At 46.2% G+C, this 12,500-nt stretch overlaps 1 long non-coding RNA gene across 3 annotated transcripts in view; it reads left to right on the top strand.

Moving 5' to 3' along the window:
- The window catches only part of LOC147028678 (uncharacterized), a 52,092-nt gene that overhangs the window by 10,127 nt on the left and 29,465 nt on the right, over window positions 1-12,500 (top strand). Inside the window, exons 4-5 of one of the 3 annotated variants that reach the window (XR_015057661.1) lie at window positions 11,987-12,075; window positions 12,194-12,500. The exon at window positions 12,194-12,500 is cut by the window's right edge and continues 1,250 nt beyond it. This is a non-coding gene — a long non-coding RNA (uncharacterized LOC147028678). Of the gene's footprint in view, window positions 1-11,986 lie in introns of all 3 variants that reach the window. The other 2 variants (XR_015057660.1, XR_015057659.1) reach the window with 2 other exon arrangements.

Raw genomic sequence — 12,500 nt, 5'->3', positions numbered from 1 at the left:
CCACAAGTTGATAGACTGAGAAAATTTATGATGAAATTGGGGATGGAATGTCCTCAACAGCAGCCAAACCCCAATTGATGCGCGATGAAAAGGAAGGAAGTGTTTTTTGGCACCTTGAATATTAATGGGGGTCGTGCTATGACATGACCGGATTGGCTAGCAATTTGCATCAGTTCCAAGTTAAAAACTTATGACTTCAGAAACACGAGACTATAAGACCCGTCATTTCGCTGACGGAAGGAAATATCAATCTTTGCTGTGATGGCTAATCAATAGGGCAAGAAGAAAAAGGATTCCTGGGAGAGTGGGGATAACCAGCGTCCCAAGTTGGCGTTTGCAGTATCGCCAAGTGTGTCCATGTACCCAAAAAAAAAAAAACATTTTCATCACAAACCTTCCCTGAATCCAACGTAGTTGGATTTATTGAAATCCATTAATCCGTTCTCAAGTTATAGCACGACAAACAGACCCAGACAGCCACGGCTCCTTTTAAAACATGGATGATCATTTCTGTTTATTGCAATAAACACACATAACAGAAACTCCGAAGGCTGACTGTCATCGCCTGTAGAAAGGGCAGTGTTTATTTATCAATCTGTCCTCTGTTTCTGTGGGAATTGCTTTTTTGCTTTGTCGAGGATTTGTTCCTGACGTGTAATTTTCATGAAATAGTTAAAGGACACTTAGCATCCTGAGAGATAGTTTATCAAGGATTTCACCTTACCTTACTTCATGTCTATGCTCCTTGTAATAGCGTAGCTCATCAAGATGGTTTTTTTTTCACACATCTGGCTAATTACCTTCACACAACAGCCTTTGATCATTGTATCTGTATTGAAGGAGATTTCTATTGCACTTTTGAAATCAGTTTCGATAGAAACACACCAGAACCATATCCAGAATCTCATAAAGATGTATCGTATTGTTTTTCATCACTTGGTCGACTTGTTGCATCGTGCATGCAGCACCCAACAGCATCTGAATACACAAGGTGCTGTTGTGTTCGCGGGTTGATAACACTTGCAAGGCTTCATAGATGGGAGATCAAGTGCACTTTTATAAACGTACTTGTGTCTTGTCAGGTCAGGTGAGATTAGATCTGTGACTTTCTCCAGGTACCATGTAAACCTGTACTAACTAACCTGTTCCATGGTCGGGTTGTCGGTGATTAAACCGTCTCCCTCACCAAGTGTCTTGGTGAGGATGGTGTATGATGTGGACACCCAGCAGGATGAAGAACAAAACCTGTCAAAGGGCAGAGGAGCTCATTGTGAGCCAACGGCCATCCATATCTTGTGCCCAACTGTGTCTGCGGATTGTCCTCCTGCAGTTGGGTTACTATTTATTAGGAGGTTGGTGGCAGGATTTGCAGTCGAACCACCGTAAAACCCTTCATTCCACAAAACATTCGAAAACCATTTTTAAAAATCTGAAAACCCACTATGTGGGAGGGAGTACCTCCTGTGCAGTTGCCCTTCGCAGGGCAGCTCACTAGATGACAGGATTGGGGGCAAAGTCTTCGGTACCCCCAATCTTTAATGATAGGAGGAATACCACTGGGAAACATTCCCGGGTCAGATTGTGGTACTGTGTGTTGGGGGAAGGGGGGGGGGGGTACTGAGGTGTCGTCTATCAGACGGCGGTCTCCTTGGGTTAACCTGAGGCGGTCCCTTCAGGTGGGTGCATGGAATGTCCCATCCCAAAGAGAGGATGATCACCTGTCTCTGTTATCATCTGAGCTCAAGCGTTTGGACATCGGTATTGCAGCTCTCTCTGAGGTTTGGAGACCGGATTGTGGCAAGATCATGGCGGGTGGTTACACCTACTATTGGTCTGGTCGCTCTGATGGTTACCATGCTCAAGGAGTTTCTGTGGCTGTGTCGATAATTGAGGTAACACGAAGTGAGGAAATTTAATTTCCCTGAAAATATCTGCTGTTCTTCCTCTGCTCCATTCGGTTCTTCTGACCACGTGCTTGTCAAAGTGGACATCTCTCTGGCTGTTATCAGAGAACCACCTCACCGCCGTCGAGTCTGGCATTTCACTCAAGCCAACTGGCAAGGTCTCCCAGCAGCCATCAAACTTCCAAACTGGTCTCCCATCGCTACTTTCTCCAACATCAACTCATCCTGGGAATTCTTTCAAAGAAACTTGCTCTCGTCCTTGCACAGATTTATCCACTCTCGTCTTCAGTTGTCCCATGCTTCCTCCCACCCATGGTTCACTGAAGGTTGTGGCGAGGCAGTTGTCCTGAAACAACTTGCCTTTGCCTCATGGAAAGCAAACCCAACTGAGGATAATCTCTGTTCCTTCCATAAAGCTCAGAACAAGTTTGTATCTCTCCTCAGGAGAAACAGAAAACAACATCTTTTCAAGCTCAAGTCTGAACTGTCAAACCTCTCTGCCTCCTCCAAATCCTGGTGGCGTCTACTCAAATCTGTTTCTGATGTATGTTCCCCCTCCATCCCCTCCCTTACTTCAAATGGCTGCACTGCTGATATCGCACGTGAAAAGGCTGAATGCCTAAACTCGGTGTTTGCATCGAAATCTTGTGTCAAAAACCCATGGCTTTCTGTACCCACCTTACCCAGTCGCACTCAACTGTCCCTGGACGATGTCTTTTTCTCCTGAAAAGGTGGAGAGCTTGCTGTCAAACCTTGAGTCAGATTCTGCAACCCGTCCAGAGGGCATCAGCCCACATGTCGTAAAAACCTGCTCCCGTGCTCTTGCTCCCCCTCTCTCTGTTCTATTCACCCTCTCATCTGCTCAAGGTCATCTGCCATCTGCTTGGAAATCAGCAAACATTGCTGCCCTGTACTAAAAAGGTGCAAAAACAGATCCCCTGCAAGGACAGACCAATCATCCTTATCCAAATCATCAGCAAGGTTATGGAATCCATCATCGCTTCAGACATGAAATCCTTCCTCCTCTCCAATGGCCTGATTTCCGATCATCAATTCGGTTTCAGAGCAGGTCACTCTACCCTGGATATGCTGTTTCTGCTCTCCCAACAATGGATGGAGGTCCTCAATGCCGGACATGAAATCAGAGCCATATCCCAAGACATGTCGCGTGCTTTTGACACGGTATGGCAACCTGCCCTGCTCACCAAACTCTCTTCCTGTGGTATCCAAGGACATCTCCACTCATGACTCACAGACTTCCTCTCCTGTCGCAGTCAATGTGTGGCCCCAAATGGAGTTCTTTCATCCCCTCTTCCTGAACAGGTTGGTGTTCCTCAAGGCAACGTTCTGGGCCCTGTTCTTTTTCTGGTTTTCATCAATGATCTCTGCCACTCTCTGGAAAATCCTCTATCTCTTTGCTGATGACTTCACCCTCTGCCGTACCATCTGTCATCCCTCTGACAGGCAAGCAGCAGCTTCTTCCGTTCTCGAGTTATCGTGCCTACAAACAAACAAACAAACAAACAAACAAACAAACAAACAGAAACGGAAGTCATCAATATACTTACGAAATCTTTAGATTTCGTAAGTAAAAAAAAACATACAAGTTGACTAACATATCTTGCAAAAACTTCGTTTTGGCAAGATAAAAATTCTATACCTTGTCGAGGCTCGTATGAGAGCTAACACATTGGGGCACAGCAAGGGGGCATGAGACAAGAGGGGCGGGAGTGGGAAGGAAAAAACAGTGGGGAACAGAGACATTAGGAGATCTGTGGAAGGGAGAGGGATGGGACGGGGAACATGGCGAAGAGAAGATGGACATTACAGGGACTTTCAGGAAGGAAAGCAGGGAATTTGAAGGAGGTGGGTTTGGGGTGGATTATCGAGGGAAGAAAAGATTGAGGATTTGGATGGGGGATGATAAGAGGTGGTGGTGAACAGCTGTTTTGAAGGCCTGGAGGGAAGAATGGGATTGAATAGAGTGAGGGAGTTTATTCCAAAGGCAGAGAAAAAGAGGAATGAAAGAGTGAAGGTGAGCAGTGATTCGTGATTTTGGTAGTTTTACCAGAAGGGGGTTGTTGGCGGACCTTGAGCGCCCTGTGGAAATGTGGTGGGGACAAATCGCAGAGAGAGCAGGGGTGGGGGCTGGAGAGGAGACAGTAGACAACAGAAAGACCAGCAACCAATCTGCGGTGATTGAGTGAGAGGCTCAATGACTCAGCCTCATTGCGGGAGATGCCAATGATCTGAAATGCCTTGGTTTCCACAGCGTGAAGCCGAGAAAGGTGGGAGGCAGGAGCACCACCCCAGAGGGGAGAGCAGTACTCCATCAGGCTGCAGACAAAAATTTTGTAAGTGGTCAGGAGCTCAGGAGGGCCGATGAAGGACTTTGCACGATGGAGGATTCCCAGTCGGCAACTGGCTTTGGAGGCGAGGTTTGAAATGTGGCTTTCCCATGAAAGGTCATGGCAGATTGTGAGACCCAGAAGCTTGAAAGAAAGGACTTCTTCCAGAGGATTGTTGAGAAAGTGGATGGGGGGGTTTTCTAAACGGTCCTTTCGAAGAGACATAGTGAGAGTGTGAGATTTGTCCGGATTGAGAGACATGTTCCACGTGTTGGACCAGTTTGTGATTTTATCCAGGTCTGCAGTGAGCGAAGAAGCTGCTGCTTGCCGGTCTGAGGGATGACCAATGGTACGGCAGAGGGTGGAGTCATCAGCAAAGAGATATAGAGGATTTTCCAGAGAGTCGGAGAGATCGTTTATGAAAACCAGAAAAAGAACAGGGCCCAGAATGCTTACTTGAGGAACTCTAGCCTGGACAGGAAGAGGGGATGAAAGAACTCCATTTAGGGCCACGCGTTGACTGCGACAGGAGAGGAAGTCTGCGAGCCATGAGTTGAGATGGCCTTGGATACCATAGGAAGAGCGTTTGGTGAGCAGGGCAGGGTGCTAGACTGTGTCAAAAGCACGTGATATGTCCAGGGATAGGGCTCGGATTTCCTGTCTGGCATTGAGGACCTCCATCCATTGTTGGGAGAGCAGAAGCAGCATATCCAGGGTAGAGTGACCTGGTCTGAAACCAAATTGATGATCGGACATCAAGCCATTGGAGAAGAGGAAGGATTTGATGTCTGAAGCGATGATGGATTCCATAACTTTGCTGATGATTGGGAGAAGGCTGATTGGTCTGCAGTTGCAGGGATCTGTTTTTGCACCTTTTTTATGCAGGGCAGTAATGTTTGCTGATTTCCAAGCAGATGGCAGATGACCTTGAGCAAATGAGAGGGTGAATAGAAAAGAGAGAGGGTGAGCAAGATAAGAGCAGCAGAGCAGGTTTTTAGGACTCGTGGGCTGATGCCGTCTGGACCGGTTGCAGAATCTGAGTCGAGGTTTGACATCAAGCTCTCCACCTTGTCAGGAGAAATGGACACAGAGTCCAGGGACAGTTGGGTGCGACTGGGTAAGGTGGGTAGAGAAAGTGATGGGTTTTTGACACAAGATTTAGCTGCAAACACCGAGTTTAGGCATTCAGCCTTTTCACATGCGGTATCAGCAGTGCGGCTATTTGAGGTAAGGGAGGGATGGAGGGGGAACATACACCAGAAACAGATTTGATTTGATTTGTTTTGATTAGATGCCCCCAGGATTTTGAGGAGGGATAAAGGTTTGAGAGTTCAGACTTGAGATTAGAATGATGTTGTTTTCTGGCTCTCCTGAGGGTAGATACACACTTGTTCCGAGATTTATGGAAGGAAGTGAGATTGCCCTCAGTTGGGTTTGCTTTCCATGAGGCAAAGGCAAGTTGTTTCAGGACAACTGCCTCACCACAAGCTTCAGTGAACCAAGGGCGGGAGGAAGGGTATGACAACTGAAGATGAAAGGGGATAAATCTGTGCATGAGGGAGAGCAAGTTTCTTTGAAAGAATTCCCAGGATGAGTTGATGTTTGAGAAAGTAGTGATAGGAGACCAGTCTGTAAGTTTGATGGCTGCTCGGAGACCCTGCCAGTCGGCTTGAGTGAAATGCCAGACTTGACGGTGGTGAGGTGGTTCTCTGATAATAGCCAGAGAGATGTCCACTTTGACAAGGACGTGGTCAGGAGATCCGATTGGTGCGGAGGAAGAGCAGCAGTTACTGTCAGGGGAATTTTTTTCAAAATCAGATCCAGAAGAGATGGAGTACCATTGGTTGAGATCCGGGTCGGGAAGTTGACCGATTGAGTCAGTCCCAATGAGTCGCAGAAAGCTTTTGCTGAGGTGCCATGACAGGTGAGAGAGGTACCCACACCTAGCCAACTGGCATGATGACAATTGAAGTCGCCAGATATGAGGAAGAGATAGTTTGGATGAGAAGATAGAAGTTGGTCCATGTTTTCGGATAGTGAGGTGTAGATGGAGTCATCACTGTTAGGTGGATGGTACAGTACACATATAAACATGAGGTGGGAGTGGAGTGGAAGCCATAGCCAGAGGTATTCCTGGGGGTGTGGGGGAGTGAGAGCAGTGCATGGAGAGTGAGGAATAGAGTCTTTGATGAAGAGAGCAACACCTCCACCAGGACGAGGCTCAGGTCTGTCATACCGGAGGAGGGAGTAACCAGGGAGAGATACTTGGGAGTCAGATACGTCTTGGGGGAGGAAAGTTTCTGTTTGGCAGATTATGTCTGGTTTGTCAGTGGCAACCTGTATTTAAAAATCTGAAAGGTTTGGGCGAAGGCCCCGGATATTTCAAGTCCACACTTTTAATGAAGAGGGAGGGGAGGATGCTTTGGGTGCAGGAGGTGGGGGGGGGTGTAGAACAAGGGATGAGGGGGAGGGGGAGTTAAAGAGGGTTGTTGAAAGAGTGTGGGGGATTGTAGAATAGCTAGGGGAGGGGCTCTCTGGTGCTGGGGGAGAGGGGGGACAAGAGAGGGGGAAGAAGGCAGTTGAGGATTTGAGGAGGTGGAGTGCATCATCTGGCACCCTGCCCAAGAGATGGGGGTGAGAGGGCAGTGGAAGGAGGCAGCTTTGTGGATGAGAGGGGGGGGGCAACTGTGAGAAGGATGAGTAAGGGGATGAATGGTGGGAGAAAGGTGAGGGGGGAGTTTTTGAGAGAGGTGAGAGGGAGGGTTGGAGGGAGAAGAGTGGGATGGTTGCTTTAAGAGTGAGGGGTGAGAGGGGTGAGTTGGCACTGAAGTTGGAAAAAAAAGAATGGTTGATGGAAAGTAAACATTCATAGCAAAGTGGGGTTTTAAAAAGTTTTAGATCAGAGATGCGATTTAACACCTTTCTTGATGGATGCAATAAAGGCGAATTCAGAGAATGGAGAGAAGAAATGCTGTAACAGTTGGATTTTTTTGGCAAGGTCCTGGAGGAGAGGTCGAATTGAGAGCAGTCTGTTAAAATAATAGAAGAGTAGTGCATTAAGATACAGTAAAGAGTGCCATACGTGTGAAAGAGGAAGATGAAGCATTAAAAGAGATCGTTTTTATTATAATTTTAATGTTTCAGGGAGTTTTCAACAGATTAGGTCATGGAAGTGTTGTAGAAAAAATCGAGGAAGAAGAAGAAGAAGAAGAAGAAGAAGAAGAAGAAGAATCGAGACTCGTGAGTGTGCAAGGAGAAAGGTCGTGTTTTTTTTATTTCAGACAAGAAATCGAGTGATTATTTGGGAGGGATGGGGGACGTTAGGAAAGCGGGGAAGATAGAAATTGAACGTAATGGGAAAAAAAACAAATGAACATGTTCGTACACTGAGGGGAACCGGTCGGCCTCAAGGGTAGGCCTCAAGCACCCGGTAAGACAAGGTCGCCGAAATCTCACAAAATAGCACGATTTTTGAAACAAAACCGAACTAGGAACACACAGTAACATGTAGGTGAGAAAATAAACAGTTTAAACGGGACAGATAGCGACCCGAAACTTAACTTTGAGATCAACAGCAGAGAGCCTGAAGGAGACCTGCCAATGCGCCAAACCCAGAACCGAAAGAACCGGTTCATGGTTTCAGCGCCCACAGGCTCATCGCTGAACTTGGGATTGCAACGCTGGTGGTGTGGCAAAGAAGATTAACCATGTGCTCGTTGATGGTGACTGAAGGATGAGCCAGAACTGCAGGGTCTGCTGGAGTGCTCAGTTCCTCAATACTGACCACATGCTCATTGCAGCAACTTTGAAGTTGTCCCTTTAATCCAGGAGAATGGTACCATCCTAGCCTAGGCTGGATCTTGGCAAGCTCAAGGATGAGAAGGTGGCCGAGAATTTTGCGAACAGGCTGAGTGGAGATTTGGGGGGTCTGGGTGCTTTGGAGGATCCTGAAGAGTTGTGGAGTGCCTTCAAGACCACTATCCTTGATGTTGCCGGTAGATGTCTTGGAACTCACGAGAGGTCGAAGAAGAATTTTTTTCTCTCAAGGGACACTGGATACCATTGACCAGAGTCGCAGGGCCAGGCTGAATGGCAGAGCTGAGCTGTTCAGGGAGCTGAGGCGTAAAACTGCATGTGCACTAAGGATGGACAAGGAGGCCTATGTGCGAGGAATCTGTGAGGGTGTAGATCATCGACAGTGGTCAAGTGATTCTCGTCCTGCTTACAGGGAAACATGCACATTGCGTTACTCCAAGCCCATCCCTCGGTGTACTGCAGTTAGAGCAGAGGGGGGTGGGCTCTTGAAGGAGGAGTCCGAAGTGAAGGCCCACTGGGCCGGTTACTTTGAGCGGTTGTTCCAGGCTGATACACCAGCTGTTGAGTTGGATGTCAGTGGTGTTACAATCCCTATTGCTGACCCTCCAATCAACTGTGGTCCACCTTCGCTTGTGGAAACACAGGCTGCAGTGAACCAGTTAAAATGGGGTGAAATTCCTGGATTTGTGGCATCCATTCTGAACTTCTCAAGGCTGGTGGAAATACTGTACTCATGTTCTTTGCAAGCAGTTCTGTGCTCTGCCTGGAACACAGGCATCATCCCAACTGACTGGAAGAAGGGCCTTGCTGTACCTTTCTGTAAAGGGAAGGTTGATCACCAGGACTGCACCAACTACCGAGGGGCTGATGCTGCTCTCAGTGCCGCACAAGGTCTTTGCTCGGATAATTCTTGAGAGGGTTCGCCACCATCTGCTTGAGCACCAGCATCCAGAGCAGTTAAGCTTTACACCAAAGAGGTCAACGATTGACCGTATTCTTGCTCTTCGGTTCCTCACCGAACACAGACGATAGTTTTGTCAGGGGCTGCTTGCAGCCTATGTTGATCTCTGTAAAGTGTAAAGCATTTGATTCAGTGAATCGGGTTGCCATCTGGAGGATTCTTGGTCTTCGTGGGGTGCCACCAAACCTGATCAATCTGATGTCTGAACTATACTCTGGTACTGAATGTGCTGTGAGATGTGGTGATACCATCTCTGATTTCTTTCCAGTTGTTACTGGAGTTCATCAGGGGTGTGTACTGCCCCCACACTTTTCAGCACTGGTATGGACTGGATTCTGGGGTGGATGTTGGAGAGATCAAGCTGTGGTGCATCGTTTGGGAATGTCAAGATCTCTGACCTTGATTTCACAGAGGATGCAGTCATCTTTAAGGAGACTCTAGATGTCCTTTTTGGGCCCCTTGAGGTGCTGAATGAGCAGTCTGAGCCACTGGGATTATGGGTTTCCTGGGTCAAAACTAAGATCCAGGCTTTCAGTGACATCTTGGATGCTGCTATGGACTCTGACCATCTTGAGTGACATCTTGAGACTGGGACTCTCACCACGGGTATGAGATGGAGACTTAATTCCTTGGGTACCAGGTCTCTTCAGAGAATCCTTGGCTCTCTCTGGTCAGACTTTGTGTACAATGAGCGGTTGCTGAGAGAGACTCAAATGAGATTTGTTACCTGCATAGTCCATGAGTTTCAGCTGTGGCTTTATTGACATGTGGCTTGTTTTCCTGATGCTGATCCTGCTCACCAGATCGTCTCAGCGAGGGAGTCTCATGACTGGAGGAGGCCAATGGGCCAACCACGTGCCTCGTGGTTGCAGCAAGTTGATCGGCATCTCAAGGAAATGGAGATGGGCCAGGCATCTCCCTGGGGGATGGCCAGATTGAGGCCCTTGGAGTACCGGCGGAAAGTGGATGCAGTAACACGCTGCTCTGGCACAGGCTCCCATACCTGACCTGACCTGACTCGTGTCTTGTAATCATTTTCCTTCTACTTTTTCTGATCACCACCTGGTAGTGCTTCATCTTTCCTCTTCTCAGTTAATTTGCAAAAGTGCATCATGGACTTTCAATACCAGCCTGTTTGAAGATTGCTTCTGTTACTGATGCTTTTCATTGTTTTGGAAAACACTTATTCAAAGAAAACCTTGTTACTCTTCTGTCTAATTTTGGTGTGACAACATGAAAGCACAAATTTATGCTTTTTGTCAATGTTTTAGGTTCTTTTCTACAGCAAGAATAAAATTGCTGTCTCGCTCCTAGAAACTGAAATTCTGTCGTTGGAGGAAGACATCTCAATCTCAAAATGACAAGAAACTTCAGTTATTATTTGAAAAAAAAGCTTATCTCAGAGAAATTATTCATGAAAAAGTAATGGGAATGTTAGTTTGACTCAGAATCCAAAATGTGAAGTTTTCTGGCACTCCAAATAATGTTTTTTTTTCAGTTACAATGGGTTAAGAAGTCCCAAAGGCAGATTTTTTTCCTTGTTAGATGCTGGAGGGAATATTATACAAAATGAGAGTAATGTAAGAATGCTTGTGAAAAGTTTCTTTTCTAATGTATTTGCGGAGAAATGTGTGTGTAAAGATTGTGTTGATGATATGACGAATCATCTTCCTTCTTTGAATTGTGACCAACATCAAGGTCTTGAAGAGCTGTTTACCCTGGAGGAACTCGGTATAGCTCTGTGTAGCTATGAACATGGAAAAGCCCCTGGGATCGACGGCATTCCAGTGGAATTTTTCACAGCTTTTTGGGACATTTTTGGCCCAGTTCTGCTGGTTCTGAAAGAAAGCTTCATTCTGGCATACTGCCTCTCGGCTGAAGAAGGGTGGTGGTTTGCCTTCTCCCAAAAGGCGGCAATCTCCCTCAGATTGAGAACTGGCGCACCATTTCATTACTGTGTTCCGATTTAAAACTCTTTTCCAAATTTCTGGCCAATCGGCGAAAGATTGTCATTGGAACTATCATTAATCCTGACCAGAGTTACTGTCATCCAGGAAGATCAATCTCCAATAACATTTTTAATGAGAGATTTGATTGACTGTGGTTTTAAGGAGGAAGAGGGGGTTGGTTTGATTTTCCATGATGTTGAAAATGGCTTTTGACAGTGTTGATCACACTTCCATGTTTCAAGATTTGTGAAAGTTTGGCTTTGGTGAAAAGTTTATAGGTTTTGCTAAATTGTTATACAACAATATATCTAGTTTGTGTAAAGTAAACAATGGCCTTTGTTCACCCATTCAGGTTCACACATCTGGACCTCTGTTGGCCTCTGTTCACCCATTCAGGTTCAGAGGGGTGTTTGGCAAGGCTGTCCATTGTCAGGATTACTCTTTAGCCTTTCTCTCAAGACATTACTAATCGATCTTAGAAACTCTTTTTCTGGCTTTGTACCTTCTCCAGAGGAGCACCGTATCATGGTGTCTGCTGGTAGGCATGGATGATCCCCAAAATATGTAACGGAGAAGAAAATAAATACCTCTGGATTTTGTTTTTAATGCTGTGAACAAACTCTGGTATATCACAGGTGATGAAGGTTGTGGTTAAGTTTCATCAAAATTGTGTGTGTAGTTTCTGAGAAGAGAGCAAATGCTTATTTGGAGGGCAACCCCCTCCCTCCACCCCATCCCCCGTCGACACTCATGGACCACGATTAAAAAAAAAATTTTTAATGTTGTGAAAAAGCTTTAGTCTCTCATGGGTGATGAAAGTTGTGGTGAAGTTTCATTGGAATTGTGTGTGTAGTTTCTGAGAAGAGAGCAAACATTTATTTTTGAGGGCAACCCCCTCCCCTCCCATAAACACACCTCGACGCCGATTTTTGAAATGGCATGAACAAACTTTGGTACATCAAGGGTGATGAAGGTTGTAGTCAAGTTTTATCGAAATTGTGTGTGTAGTTTCAGAGAAGAAGCTGCAAGTGCTTGTGGATGGATGGATGGACTGACTGAAAGATGGATCCCATAAGCTCCCCAGAACTCAGTTCCAGGTAAGCTAAAAATGATTAAGACCTAACGACTCTTCTTGAATCTTTATGCAGGTTTCATCTTGCTTCCCTGTTGCGGTGTAATTGGCAAAAGAGTAAAAAGTTCTGTGGGTGTCCTCAGCTCACTGTACATCCAGTCGGCTTCCCGTCGTGCCACCTCAGTGTCTTCCGAAAAATCTAAGGCAGACAAGAGAGGGAGTGAAATACGTTGGTGTGTATCTTGACCCTCATCACGACTCCATTATTAACTGGGAAGGAGTGGTAGATCAGGTGAACAAGCATCTTACCGAATGAAAAAGGTTCCTTCCGCAAATATCTTTCAGAAGACACATATTGATTGTTAACACCTTTGTTGCCTCTGTCTTATGGTATAAATTTATTGTCTTGTGTATTGCCACCAAATGTCTTGCTCAAGGATATTCAATGGA

This window comes from Eptatretus burgeri, chromosome 4 (genome assembly GCF_056783735.1).
Source record: "Eptatretus burgeri isolate ZD-2024b chromosome 4, Ebu_testis_v1, whole genome shotgun sequence".
In the NCBI taxonomy this organism is placed as follows: domain Eukaryota; kingdom Metazoa; phylum Chordata; class Myxini; order Myxiniformes; family Myxinidae; genus Eptatretus; species Eptatretus burgeri.
The sequence above is the reverse complement of the archived record's forward strand: the minus strand, read 5'-3'. Positions and strand labels throughout refer to the sequence as shown.